The sequence below is a fragment of the Camellia sinensis genome, chromosome 2 (genome assembly GCF_055761805.1).
Source record: "Camellia sinensis isolate YWXY chromosome 2, ASM5576180v1, whole genome shotgun sequence".
NCBI classification, from domain to species: domain Eukaryota; kingdom Viridiplantae; phylum Streptophyta; class Magnoliopsida; order Ericales; family Theaceae; genus Camellia; species Camellia sinensis.
Genome location: NC_138962.1, coordinates 181,318,472 through 181,333,104, shown reverse-complemented (window position 1 = coordinate 181,333,104; position 14,633 = coordinate 181,318,472). Strand labels below are relative to the sequence as shown.

The 14,633-nt window shown below is 33.1% G+C and overlaps 1 long non-coding RNA gene across 1 annotated transcript; it reads left to right on the top strand.

Moving 5' to 3' along the window:
* Positions 1 to 3,238: 3,238 nt before the first annotated feature.
* Positions 3,239 to 8,088, top strand: LOC114323195 (uncharacterized). Its single transcript, XR_003651051.2, has 3 exons — positions 3,239 to 3,435; positions 5,985 to 6,068; positions 7,834 to 8,088. It is a non-coding gene; the product is annotated as an uncharacterized LOC114323195 (long non-coding RNA).
* Positions 8,089 to 14,633: the final 6,545 nt, after the last annotated feature.

Genomic DNA, 14,633 nt, shown 5'->3' with positions numbered 1-14,633 from the left:
CAAACGTGATATTAGTGTGTTATCATCTTTTGACAAATTTGATGGGTTGTCTTCTTTTGACAAATTTGATATACCCACATGGAGTGGTGGATTATTTATTTATTTTTTTATTAAAGTGTATTTAAAATCTCTATAACAACTATAAAATTTTTAAAAGGGGTATATATTTTTTCATATCTAATATAAATATTATTTGAAGAGATTTTACTATGCAATCAAATTTTTTAATAGAAAAGTTATTATACAATCACTGTGCGTCATTTGATTTTACGGTGGATGTTTTAAAAATTTTGTTGATACTACTTATCGAAAGCGACTTCAATCTGTATTTCTAAAACTCATAGCATTTATTGAATCAGAAAAGGAAAAAGAACTAGTGTTCTAAATAGATCCAGGATTTATTCAATAGATCCAAGATTGTAGGGGATGGGAGACACCTTTGAATCCAAGATTTTTTAGAACTAGTGTTCTAAATAGATTCAACAATGTAATATCAAACCTACATATATGATTTTTTTCCCTCTCTCAGTTGATAGGAGATTAATTATACAAAATTGGACAATGATATATCTATAAATCCAATAATCAATCCAAAGAAACAATTTAGCCTAACTCAACAAATCCCACAATCAATTCAAAGAAACTATCTAGCCCAACAACAATCGAAACCATTAAGCCCAACCCAACAAATCTAACAACCAACTCCAAAAAACTAACTAGCCTAACAATAGTCACATAATACAATTCTCATAATAATGGACAAATAAAAAATGTAAAACTCATCTTCATAAGATTTGAACTCACAACCTTATACCACAAAGTGGTATAACATAACCATTAGGCCCAAAATCCTGATTGTGCATGATAAAGTTATAGACTTAAAGCTCATACGCAAAAATTTATCCATTTAAATTCAACTCCGTATGCTAAATCCACACTAAAAAATAAATTTAGACTACATTTAATTTTCTAATTAAATTCATGTATACACTATAAGAAAAATGGGCTTAAAAGATGGAAGCATTTGCAACGGCACACTTGCCATCTCAAAAAGTGACTTTTTGCAACGACACAATTTGCTGTCGTGAAAAAGGTGAGTTTTTACGACGGCACAATTTACTATCGCGAAAAAATAGAGTATTTGCGATGCAGAAAATGCTATCGCAAAAAGGAGAGTATTTGCGACGGCAGAAATTGCTGTCACAAAAAATGAGAGTATTTGCGATGGTAGAGATTGCTGTCGCGAAAAAATAGAGTTTTTACGACGACACTAGTTGCAGTCGCAAAAAAAAAGTGAGTTTTTTGCCACTGTAATAGGTACTGTTGCAAAAAAAAAAAAAAGTAAAAATAAATAAATATTGTGGCTTTGAGATGGCTTCATATATATACAGTCACGAAATGGTTTGAATAAATACAATGGTGTTTTTCTATTGCAAAAAAAATTAAAAAAAAGACGTCGTCTTACTCTTTTGATATAACATTTCTCTTTTCACCCATTTTTTTCATCTTCCTGTCTCTCTCTCTTTTCTCTCTTTCTCTCTTTCAGTCATCCTTCTTCTCTGTCTATCTACCTGTTTGTCTGTCTCATCTCTCTTCTCTTGCTCATCTCTCTATCTCTCTCATCTATCTTCTCTCTTAGTTTCTCTTGTTCATTTCTCTTCTCTCTCTCTCTCTCGCTCATTTCTCTTTTTCTATCTTTCTCTCTCGTTTATCTTTTTTCGCTCTCTTTCTTTCTCTTTTTGTCTATCTCTCACTCATCTCTTGTTTCTCTCTTTTTTTTGTCTCTCTCTCTCTCTCTATCTCTTTCTCTCTCTGTTTGTTTATCTATCTGTCTCTCTTTCCCACTGTGTTCGCGTTGCTCACTCTCTTCCTCTTCTCTTCTTTATTTACCGAGCTCCCTTTCGATTTATCGATCCACTACAAGAAAATACACTTTTAGCGACCACTTTGTCTCTTTCTCGCTCATCACTCTGTTTCTATCTCCCTCTCTTTTCTATCTGTCTCTCACTCATCTCTCTCTCTTTCGCCACCCATCTCCTTTATCACTTTTACCACTACTGCAAATGCCATTCCACTTTAACTTTACGATTACCATTACTACCACCATCCCGACCACTCTACTACCACCACCGCCACTACTGCTACTACTACTACTACTACCATTGCCTCTTCTTCACCACCGCCACTCCATCTCCTCTACGACTACCACAACTTCACCACTAATCTCCTTTGCCATCACCTTCATTATCACCTCTTATCCAACACCTTCACCACTACTGCAGCTTCCTTTCTTTTACCATAAAAAATTAGTTCTTGATTTTTAGTAACAAAAAAAAAAAAAAAATGGGCCACAGAAAAATATTTTTCACTGACCACAAAAAATTAACTTTATTTTAACGAAATTATTAAGAACATAATAGTAATTATTTTTTAATAAAATTATTACTTATTGATTAAAATCATAAAATTTCTTAAATTTATTTTTTCATTCAAAATATTAATTAAACTTTAATAAAGGTAAAATTACAAACATAAATAATAAAACTTAAAAAAAATATAAATTAAAATTAATTTTTACTATAAAATTTTGTCCCAAATTCAAGTTTCTTCTCAATATTTGAAACACATTGCTATTGTGAGGTACGACCGAAACACAATTCACCTTGCTTGTTTCCACTTTTCAAAAAATACTTTTTAAAAAAATTATACTTTCTTATTTTCCGTGTTTTTTTTTTTATTTTTACTGAATTTTTTTTAATATTTTGAGCAATTTGTTTTACTTTTTAGACACACCTAACATAAATACACATAAAAAGTAAAAAAATTGTAAAAAAAATCTTTTAAAAATTCACTAAATACCAAAAATACAAAAAAAAAAGAATTCAGTACATTTTTGTATTTTTATGTATTTATTAATTTTTTAAAATATTTTTTTATAATTTTTTTACTTTTTAGATACATCTAAGTAAGGTGCATCTAAAAAAATAAAAAAAATTTTAAAATTTAAAAAATATTCACTAAAAACAAAAAAATACGAAAACCAAAAAAGACAATTTTTAAAAAAATTAATCCAAAAAATTCAAACCAAACACGGTGATTACTGTTGTGAGGTATGATAAAAAAAAAAAAAAAAAAAAAAAATAAATAGGCGGGAAAATAAAAACTCTAGCACCGAACACTAGCAAAAATATTAAAATAAAAGAAATCAAATATATCAAAATAGTTCTAACTCTCCACACTCTATTGTGAAGTCCCAGGGTTTGGATCCTATGATCTTTATCTTCACCGAAGAGAGCATTTTTGTTTAGGGTTTATGGGATCTATTCTCTCAACTCTCACAACCGCTCTGTTAATGCCGATCGACGATCTCAAGTTTCGTCTCTGAACAACACTTGTTTCTACCGTTGGTGTCATCTGCAACAGACAAAATACCTGGTATGTTCTTCTTCTTTGTTTGATTTTATCTTCAATGCAGTATTTTGTTTGATTTTTACCCCTAGATTCATGCTCTTGTTTTATTCATGGTGTGTTCCCTTCAAACTCTGCCTACTATGTGTTTGACAATATGTCTACACAAGATATTCACATGTCTCTGCCTCCATAAATTGTCCACCAAGTGCTTATGAATATGTCTAAACCAAAAATTCAATTGTGTTACCGTATCTCATCTCTTAGCATATGTACAAATACAAAACCATAAAAAAAATAAAATAAATTCCAGTCCTTGGGTATTTATAGTAGGCAAAACCATACTGTCATGTTAAAAATAATAATAATAATAAATAAATAAAATAAGAAAACAAACTTGCTTTTGTTCTGATGTTCATACACTTGCAAGATGTTCAAGCATCTTAAGAACAAGAAAAAACACACAAAAATAAAGGCTCCAATTTATTCAGAGTTTAAGTAGAAAGTTACTATTGTGATTGGGCCTTCAAATCCACCTCGAATTCCAAACAGATTCTTAGACATTCAAAAGCTTCCATTAATATTCTTGATTTATGATCCACTTGACAAGAAATAAACCAAACAAAGAAACAAGATCCAAAATATGGTGAATTTTGCAACACTTAAGAACCAGAATTTTAATTAAACTTTAGCCATATCTCATTTCATGAGCATAGATACAAACATAAAAAGATTAAAAAAACATAGCCTGCGTTTGGTTGTGTTTTGTAAATGTGTTTTGAGAGTATGAGTTGTATTTTGAGTTTGTGTGTTGTAGAATTATGATTTGAGTGTAGAAAATTTGTTTGGTAAATAGTTTTGAAAATAGTTTTTGAATAGAGGTTTGATTTGAGTGGGAAATTATTGATGTGATATTTGATATGTGATACAAAAATTTACAACTCATAACTAAACATACAACTCAAAATTATTTCAAAGCACATTAAAAATTTAAAAAATTTCAGAAAATATTTTTCCTAATTATATAAATCAATTGCCAAAAAAAAAAAAAAAAAAAAAACTGTACAGCGGAGGACATCCGGGTGGAAGCCCTAAGGACGTCCGGGCGGTCTTCCCCTGGGCAAAATTTTGCGGCTGATGCACAGAGCTCTCTGCAGAGCTCGTGAAAATTGATTCCAAAACAACAACCAAACATCATACTCAAACGCACGTGTAGAAACACGTTTACAAATCACAACCAAGCAGAGCCATAATGAATCAGTGACCATTGTTTGGCCATATGTTATACCATAATTAATTTGCTTCAGGATTAAATACAAAAAGTGCTTCTACTTCAATTTTATTGGCTAAAATAATAAGACTCAACACTTTTGTATTTTTTCCCCATGGCATGGTGGAATAAATATCCTAAGATAAGTGGTATGGAGTAATACTCCAAAATCACCAAATAACTTCTCCAACATGGCTTACTAGTTGATTTAACTGGCATGTTCAGTTTTTTTTTTTTTTTTTTTTTTTTTTTTTTTTTTTTAAATAAAAATAAAAAAACATTCAAATGATCTTTTACCCTTTTGTGTTTTTATTTTTGATTTACAAAAAATCAAAAATTACTTACCAAAAAAAAGAAAAAAAAAATTCAAAAATCAAAAGTTCAAGAGGCTTCTTCTCACTGGGCAGAGACACTTTAGCCTATTGTGGCCTAACTCCTTTCAATTCAAAACTAAACATTGGGGACAACTTAGACACTGATCAACACCATTTGTAAAGATGTTGAAATTTGATAGGGTGACTTTGTTTTTTGGCTAGATCTAACCTTGATATCACTGAAATAACATTATCAAAAAAAATGAAAAAAAAGAAAAAGAAAAAAGGAAACTTTGCAAATTGTAACTAGTCAAAAAATGATATTAGCCTTGTCAATTTGATCATAACTGTTAGTGATGATCTAAAAATGTCTTTAACATAGTTGGGAAAAAAAAATTAACTTCAATGCAACTACTATTTAAACATGAAACATTTGGGATCAAATTCCAATAACCTTGAGACCACATTGTAAAAATTCATGTGATCATCACTAGTAAAGTGCTAAGCCATGAGACTCATAGTGAGTAGAGACACTCATGACGGTTATTGGAAGATTCAATCTCAAATTAAGGGATCATTTTCTAATAATTATGGAAGTGAGCAATATGCAGCAGAAGGATGTTAGAAGTTGGAGAAAGAATGGGCTACACTTTAGGGGAAGTGCCACCGTATTCTTTGGAAGTATAGTCATAGAGCAAAGATGCTAAATCAACATAAAAGTAGAAATATTCCCAAACCTTGAGGGAAAGAGACATCATCTATCTCTTTGCAATCACCTTTCTCTTTCACATGTAATGAAAATTGAGCACTCATGGTGGGTGCAAAGTATATATATTATTTTCCTTAATTTAAAACCATACCCATTTACAGATCTATAGAGAGAGTGAGTTGAGTGCCATTTTAGCATTGCTTAATTTTACATGTTTTAAATGTTTAAAGATGTTTTTACTTGTCGATTCTTTTATCTTGAGTTTTAAATTTTCTGTGAAAAGGCTATCTGGGACAGATGGGCTTTATGAAACATTTGGAAACTTATGCTTAGCTCACAGCAAAGAGTTTGAATGCAGAATCTTGAGGTATATTCATTTTTTTCTAACCTTTATTATCTTAATTCATTACTTCCTGAACAATTTTGAATCATTCATAGAAGTTTCTAGTGTTATGTCATCAATTAGTTTAGGTAGTACATGATTGGAAGCAGATAATGGACATTTTGCTCTTTTCAGAGCAGTTAGCAAAACTGTTAAATTTTCTTCAGGCCTGATTTGTGGACTTATGTATATGTATTTTAGATCAAGTCTGGTGCTTTTATGGCTTAAGTAGAACTATGTCAATGACTATATTAGCTAAATATGTTGTTAATTAATTACTATATAAGCTGAATAATCATACCAAACTAAACCTTGTGTCCCAATCAGGTTGGGTTGCTTAGTTTATTGTTACGTTGCTTAATTGTTTCTAAGTCCGAATGATTATGGAAATAGAAAAAAACAATGAAAAAAAGATATGCATCGTCTTCTTAGTATAATAGAATTGAACTTTCATAAAATGTCTTTAATTGTAAAGTGTAAACCATGCGGTTTATCAGCTTCTTCTATTGGGATAGTTCTATGTGTTTCTCTGATATTTAAAATGTTTGCATTGTTCCTATATATTTGTTGTTTTGGTTTAGAGGTAACCCATTTCTAATTGTGATGTTTTAGTTATCTTCTATGTGCTTGTATTCACTATCCATGTTGCTGTTTCTTTAGTCTGCATCAAAGTTACCCAAAACTCTCTTTCCAAACAACAAATGCAATTAAGGATTTTTTACACTAAATGTTATTGGCAAACATCTAGGAATGGATTCTTGAAACCCATAAGAGATGTTTTGGAAACACTTGACACATTGTGTTGTTATAATTTTTATGAATCTAGAAAAAACGTTATGAAGTTGTTTATAAGGAGAAAATACCTATCTCAATATATGAAGGCGGGTCTCAACTAGATTTGTTTATGAAAATGTGAGAGCAATGTTGATATCAATCAGTGTCTCTCTGTCTATGGTCTTTAGTTATCCATGTCTGATGGGATCTGGAGGAGAAGATTTTCTTATATATGCTTTATGAAATAGTTCAAGAATTTAAAGTTTAAGATTCATAATTACATTAGAGATTGTAACTTCTCTTGGTTTTAATTAAGACGTCACTGCATTCAAGAAATTTAGAATTCGAGGTGTTAACGTCCCAAAATCACCAAACGATATTGGATTAGCACGAAACTTGGCAGACACGACCGCCTAGGCACGAGAGACTTGTGGGAGAAGACGGGACTCAAATCAGGTTTTCAATTTTGGAGTTAGAGCCCAATTTCGGTCTAGGTAAATTAGTTCTTTAAGAAATTAGAATTCGAGGTGTTGGCGCCTCAAAACCACCAAATGGTGTCAGATTAGCACGAAACTTGGCACACACGACCGCCTAGGCACGATAAACTTGTGGGAGGAGACGGGACTCGAATCGGGTTCTCGGTTTGGAAGTTAGAATCGGATTTCGGTCTAGGCAAACTAGTTCCTTAAGAAATTTAGAATTCGAGGTGTTGACGCCTCAAAATAACTAAACGGCGTTGGATTAGCACGAAACTTGGCACACACGACCGCCTTGGCATGAGAGACTTGTGGGAGAAGATGAGACTTGAATTGGGTTCTCAGTTTGAGAGTTAGAGCAGGATTTCGGTCTAGGCAAAATTATTTACTTATCGTTGTAATTGCATAGTAGTTAAATTTTTATGTTTTTTTTTTCTTTGTAATTAACATATTAATACATAATTATATTGCCATTAATTATCCTTGTTTTTTGTTTTCAGATATTTTCCAAGTAGAAGTTTACTTTTTGTGGAATGCATGCCTGTGAAGAATGCGATTAACTTTTGTTTCTGTTACCTACAAAGAATGATGAGGAAAACTTTTGTTTTTGGTTTATGTTATTTTGAATTGTGAACAACATTATGTATTTAAAGATTATATATGTATTATGGAGCATTATGTAGTGCGGTAATTTTGCTGATGTGTAGTTATGAATGTAAGAATATTTTTATTATGGAGAAATTGTTATTTCTATACATGAATTTTTATATTATTATGCAATTATTGATCTCTTTTTCATTTAATATAGGTAATTTTAATAGTTTTAATAATTTTATTATAGGATTCTTTTGTTTTTTTTTTTTTTTGGGCGACGGCACCACACCGTTGCAAAAAAATATTAGAACTAAAATCTATTTTTTTGGCGACATAGGTAATGTCGTCACAAAAGAAATTGGCGACAGAGGTCATGTCGTTGCAACAAAAAAACCTTTCATGATAGCATTTCTTTTGTCTTCTCAAATAAAACTTTTAGTGACGGTACAACATTGCTGTCGCAAAAGGTCTCAATTTTTTACCTATTATAGGCGATAGTAAAATGTCGTCGCAAAAGGCTACATTTGTTGTCACAAAAAAAAAGGCGACGACACCATGACGTCACTAAAACGTTTTAGCAACGCCTTCTATTGTGACCTCCCCTTTGCCGTCGCTAAAAGTCATTTCCCATTACTAAAAGTTTTTTTAAGACGACATTAGGAGTATTAGTGACGACATTTTACCGTTGCAAAAAATTGAAATTTTTGTAGTGATATGAGTTTTGGATCTTACAATTGCTTATATATATACATGGCTTTGAAGTTTCATTGTGGGTAGAGAAAGTGGTATAAGGAAATGTTTGACAAGTATTTTTTTTCACACAGAATTCTAAGTAGGAATGAATTTATTCCAACAATGCTCTCATGATCATAAAAGATAAGCAAATCATTAGAGAAAAAAAAAATGATTGAGCATGGGATTAGATATTTATTTCTCACAACATATAGCTCCTTTGCATGTTTTGTGACTTCTTTTTGAATGGTTGCAAGTCATGCTTAGGATTTTAGGTTTGGGTCTTTAAGATGTAATGGGGACTTATTGAAGTGTGCACTTCTCCATTTATTTTTTCCATTTTTTTCTTCTATATGAATGGTTGGAATTGAATGCCTATATCTGTAAGCTCACTTGTGATTCTAATTATTTACGATTTTAATGTTTGAAATGAATTAGATTGATAGAATAATGGGTAAATTATGTTGATAGTTTTTGTATCTTGCTCTTTGTGTTAATTTGATTTATGTAATTTCAATTAATTTGATTTTATCTTTGAATTTTTAATTTTGTATTACTTTGGTCCAATCACTAACATATGCACTAGATTTTTTGATAAAAAAAAAAAAAATGACCATGTGTGCCTACCATATTTCTAGGGGCAAATTAGTAAATTCACCACAACCCATCTCTCTCATTTTCAACAACTAGTTATCACCGTTCTTGCCACCACCTTTACCCAATCATCAATCTTACTACCAAAATAATTTCAAGATCGCACGTGTAGTGTAAGTGCATAATTTCTTTAATTAAAAAAAAAATGAGCATTCTTAATTGGAATATAACGACACAAAATCAAAATTTCAAGAACAAAATCAAGACAATTAAAACTATATGACCAATTTGACACAAAAGGAAAAGCATAAGATCTACTAGCATAATTTGTCCTTAAAATAATTTCAAATGACATACGGTAGTTGGAGTCATTTTTTCAAATTAAGCAAGAATCTTACCCTCCACATTCCCCATGGTATCACATTCCCAATGCAAACTATTTAGGAGGAAAACAAAAAGTCAATTAACCTATAATATTAAAATTTTATCATTTTTCTAAACAGAATTCCTAACTAAATGTAGTAAACTTATCAGTTCTTGTGAAATTCCTGATTATAGGATTCTCATAATTCTTTTTTTGATTCTTGGCACCTAGAGTATGATTTTTCTCCTCTTATTATCACTCATTTGGTTTGTGACATGTGTATCCAAAGAATCAATAATGTTACACATACAAAAACAAATTCACCACATGAGGCACCACTTCTCTCACAAGGGTTACTCAACATATTTCAGGGTGTGGGCTCTACACTTGTGTGAGGGATGGTGTTTTGTGCGGGTAATTTTTATTATTTTTTTGAAATTTTTTAGATGAGTTTAAAAGATTAAAAATAATTATGAATAGACGAAGGTTGCAAATTTTTTCGTGCAAAGAAATCATAGCAAAAGTTATACCCCCACCTTTTAGTAAATAATTTTTGGACAAATTACGTCGGTAATTTTTGTATTTTGGTCCTTGTATCATTTTGGTCTATATAATTTTGATTCACTCAGTTTTGACCTTGAATTTATGATTTCATCTAAATTTAATCCAATTGATTACAACTATAGTGTTTTTTTAATGGAAAATGCATACATAAGTGACAAGCATCATGCTAGTGTCATGCTTTTGGAAGCAAAATTATAAATTTGCTCAACTTAGTGAGTTAACCCTATCAAATTCAGTGAAACATGTTTTGCAAAAACTACAAGATTTTGCTGGAACCTCAAGTTATGACAAACCTCCATATTATGTGATTACAAGTTACGACATATTTTTATTGACACCTATTACCTTTGGAGGTTTATGCAGCTCCAACACTATTACTGTTCAAAACTTGGAAAGCAAAGATGGAGCATCACAGCAAAGATGGGGGATGGATTCCAGTGGTAAAACATAGAGGAAGACAAACAAATCAAGGAAAGTGGAATGAAGGTAGAAGAGCTGGTTTGTACACTCTGTTTGTGGATAACTTACCTGATTCTATGGAACCAAGAAGTATGTATGCTTTATTTATAAAGTTTGGAGTGGTAAAGGATGTATTCATCCCAAATCAACAAACATAAGGTTTGGGTTTGTACACTTTGATTGGCTCGTTGCAGCCAATGTAGCAGAACAAAAGGCAAATGGACTATGGGTAGATGACAAAGCATTGACAGTCCAAAGTGCATATTATAGAAAAGAAAAAGGTGAAAGAATGAGGCTGAAACAAGTACAGTGGAGGCAAATGGAGGCAAGAAGGCCATCAGAAATAATTGGAACAAAAAGGTGAAATCAAGGCATTGATGGAAGGTCGTTTGTAGAGGTCATAAAAGGAGTTGAACCAAGAGGTAAATCAACAACCACTATCAGAGTAGAAGAAATAGGAAATGGTTGGTTATATGAGAGCATGATTATGAGACTCAAACCAAATTACTCTGTTGTGGAGGTAAAAAAAGAACTCAAAGCAAAAGGTGTGAAGAATGCACTAGTGAGGGAAGGAGGAGGGCGTGTGTAGCTTGAGTTTTTCACGCTCCTCCCTTTCGGAAGTTCGGAATAAAAGCCCTACAGTTCGAACTCCCACGGTTTTGAATCTAATCTCACAAGTGCAATGTGAAATTGATAAACACCAAAGAGTCCAAATCCGGCAAATCTTTTAGAAAATCGATTTTGAATTAAATTGCCAAAATTGGACTGCTTTGCCAGATACAAAGTTGCCACCTAAATATTTTTGAAAAATCTAGGAAACCCATGACTTATGCGAAAGGCCACGTGTCCGTCATCACCAAGATTGTCTCGACTCGGGAACTTGGGTACGAGAGAGGAAGGTCATGAATACATTTGAGCACCCTTGCTCGCCCGATCAAAGATCGGCCTCTACTAATCATGATATGAATCTTATGTACAATATATGCTCTTGTTCCAGTTTATTAGGCTAGTATTACTATCTAATGCGCATACACACAAGTATAGACTAAATTCGCAAGAATTGGAACATTTGATTCGTGTTTGTTTGGAACATTTGATTCATGTTTGTTTGGAACATTTGATTCATGTTTGTTTTGAAAATTGTTTCGAAATATGTACCACTTGAAAAAGTGATCGCATATGAACATTTACTCAAATTATTCTAATTCAAGTAATAGGCCTTCATCCACAAGCATTCAAGCAGTTATAACATTTAAGCGTTTAGCCTTATGGCAAGCATGCTAAACATGGCAACAATCACACGAATGTGATATGCTAAAGCGAGTAAAGGCTCACCTAGTACTCCAAGCCAAAAAGATGAAAGAGTTAGAAAAATGCATGATTCCTAACTTATGCAACACATGCGATATGCAATTACTAGGCTCGGCTACTAATATTGCATATGATTCAATTTGATAACATGCGGTCTAAGCACATATTCAAAGAAATATTTAAACTAACAATGCAAGTTAGAATGATGAACCGAGCCTCAGTGCATGTAATACAAGTGGATGCAAACATGGAAAATGCTAAACAAAACGTGATGTCCCTAAACTAACCATCATAAACTAGTAAATAAAAGGGAGAAAGACGTGGGTTGAAAGACATACACATTATTACAACATTACGCTCTCATGAAGGAGAGTCCGAATGAATAAACTAATTATCTAACTAATTAAAGCTAGCTATTACAAACTGAAATGAATAACTAGCTAAACTATTTAACTGATTATTACAACACTTGAATTAACTAACTAGTTAACTAACTAATTAAATAATTACAATGCAAGTGCAATTAAAATGAATAACTAGCTAAACTATTTAACTGATTATTACAACACTTGAATTAACTAACTAGTTAACTAACTAATTAAATAATTACAATGCAAGTGCAATTAAAATAAATAATTAAACTAAACAAATAACTACTCTGCCTCAGGAAACGAGGGATGTTCATGTGCGTGCTCGGTTTCTATCCGAAAAGACCACCGTTTTGCTTCCAGATGCCTCTGTTTGCATAGTTGAACACCAATACTGCTGTCTACTTCCAGAACAACTCTGCTCCACCTTACCAACACACTGCTCAATTTTGCATCAGTGGCCGGCCGGCCAGTGATGAAGGTTGCCGGCCACAAGTGAGCCTTGCTGGCCATGGGAAGTGGCCTGCTGGCCACTGTTGGCCACTGCGGGACAGGTTCATCTTGCTACAATAGAGGACAAACAGAGCATATACAAGGTATTTCAAGGGTTTGTTTGCATAACTCACCCCTCCTTTTCATGAGCAAATCAAAAGAGTAACAAGTTCAGTTTACAAACCATCAATGGATGCAATTTTATTGCATGATGGCTTGTGAAACCAAGTGTGCCAGTTCAATAAATGCAAAGCAAGACACAAATCTCCTCCCTTTCATGAATGATCAAGGGAAGTGGTGACCTTGGAACATCGAATCATTTCATCACTAATGAGTATGAAATGGTTCAAGTCTCCATGTGTTCAATTAACGTTCGATTGAACACAACAAGTTATTATTTTGCACACTTTTAGTCCCAAATTTTAATTACTTCATTTTAGTTACCTTTCCACCCTTTAATTCAATTAAGCCCAAGGGTGAGATTAAGTCCTCTCAATGGAAAGAAGGCTCAAACTAAAAGTTGTTTAGGGCATGAAAGAGACATCACACCGTTGGTAATGAACCCCCAAAGGGATTAAATCATTAAACATGACATCTCAATCTCATGCTTTAAACAAACAATTAGTTTGAACCACTTTCAAAGCAAAACAAAAAGCCAAGAAAGGAGGGAGGTTGCAGAGATTATTAGTGCTGAAAATGAATGAGAAAAACATAAATAAATGCTATCAACTTAAATAAGAAGGTGTTTGAGGCCTAGAACACCAAACTTATGAGGACTATTACACTATAAGCATGCAAAACAAAACTCAAACTCAACTAACAACCCAACACAATGCTAAAATAAGTCTAAAACAGTCCTAAAACATACTGGACTTGAGCTAAAAATAACTAGATTAATATGCTAAAACATGACACCAACTGGATATGCAAGACACAAGGAGGGGAGGCTAACCCTGTCAAATTTGGACTTCAAAACATGATTTTGGCCACTGAAAAACTCTGAAAATCAGTGTTTAAAAGCTTGGAAAAAGATAGTAAAATAGTGGAAAACACAAGGGCAAAGGTTTCTAAAACAAGGCACAAAGAAGGGCTCTCAACCCCTCAACCTTTAATGGCCTTAAACCTAAGCTTCAGCCTAAAAAACACAGAGTTTTGACAGCCTAAAACAATGGAAAAATAGTAGGAATACTAGCAACTAAAACAAAGCTATAAGCAAAGCCTTACACATTTTGAAGAGAAGAGTAATTCCAAGCAACAAAACCAAGTAAACACACCCTCTAGAGCTCAAACCAAGCTCAAAAGTACCTCAGCTCAAAGATGAGAAGATTTGGTTAAGGGTGTATAGGCAAAGGTTAAGGAATTGTAGGCAAAAGTGTAGGAATTTGGTAGAGAGAGGAAAATTTTTGATCTCAAAATTTTCCAACCTTAAAACATGAGAGAGGGGCCTCCTATATATAGAAAACATGAAATTCACTTAAGGAGATCCAGCCCTACACGTGGGGATAAATGCATGCATCTGTGCAAACAGCTAGCACAGCTGGCATAAAATATCCGCAAAATACATTGGTGGCCGGCCGGCCATCACGGTGGTCAGTAAGCGACATCAGTGGCCGACAGCTGAAAAGTGATGGCCGATAGCCCAAAAAGGGTGGCTGGCAGGCCACCAGAGGCTGCAGGCTGAAAAAGCTAGGCTTGGTCCAAAATCGGGACAACAAAGGTACAGGGTTTGAATGGCTCAAAGCTGTGGCATTCTGCTGAAGACTTCGAGCACTTAACAAGCATATAGACTCATCATTGGGTGTGCAAGCCATGATGTCCAAGT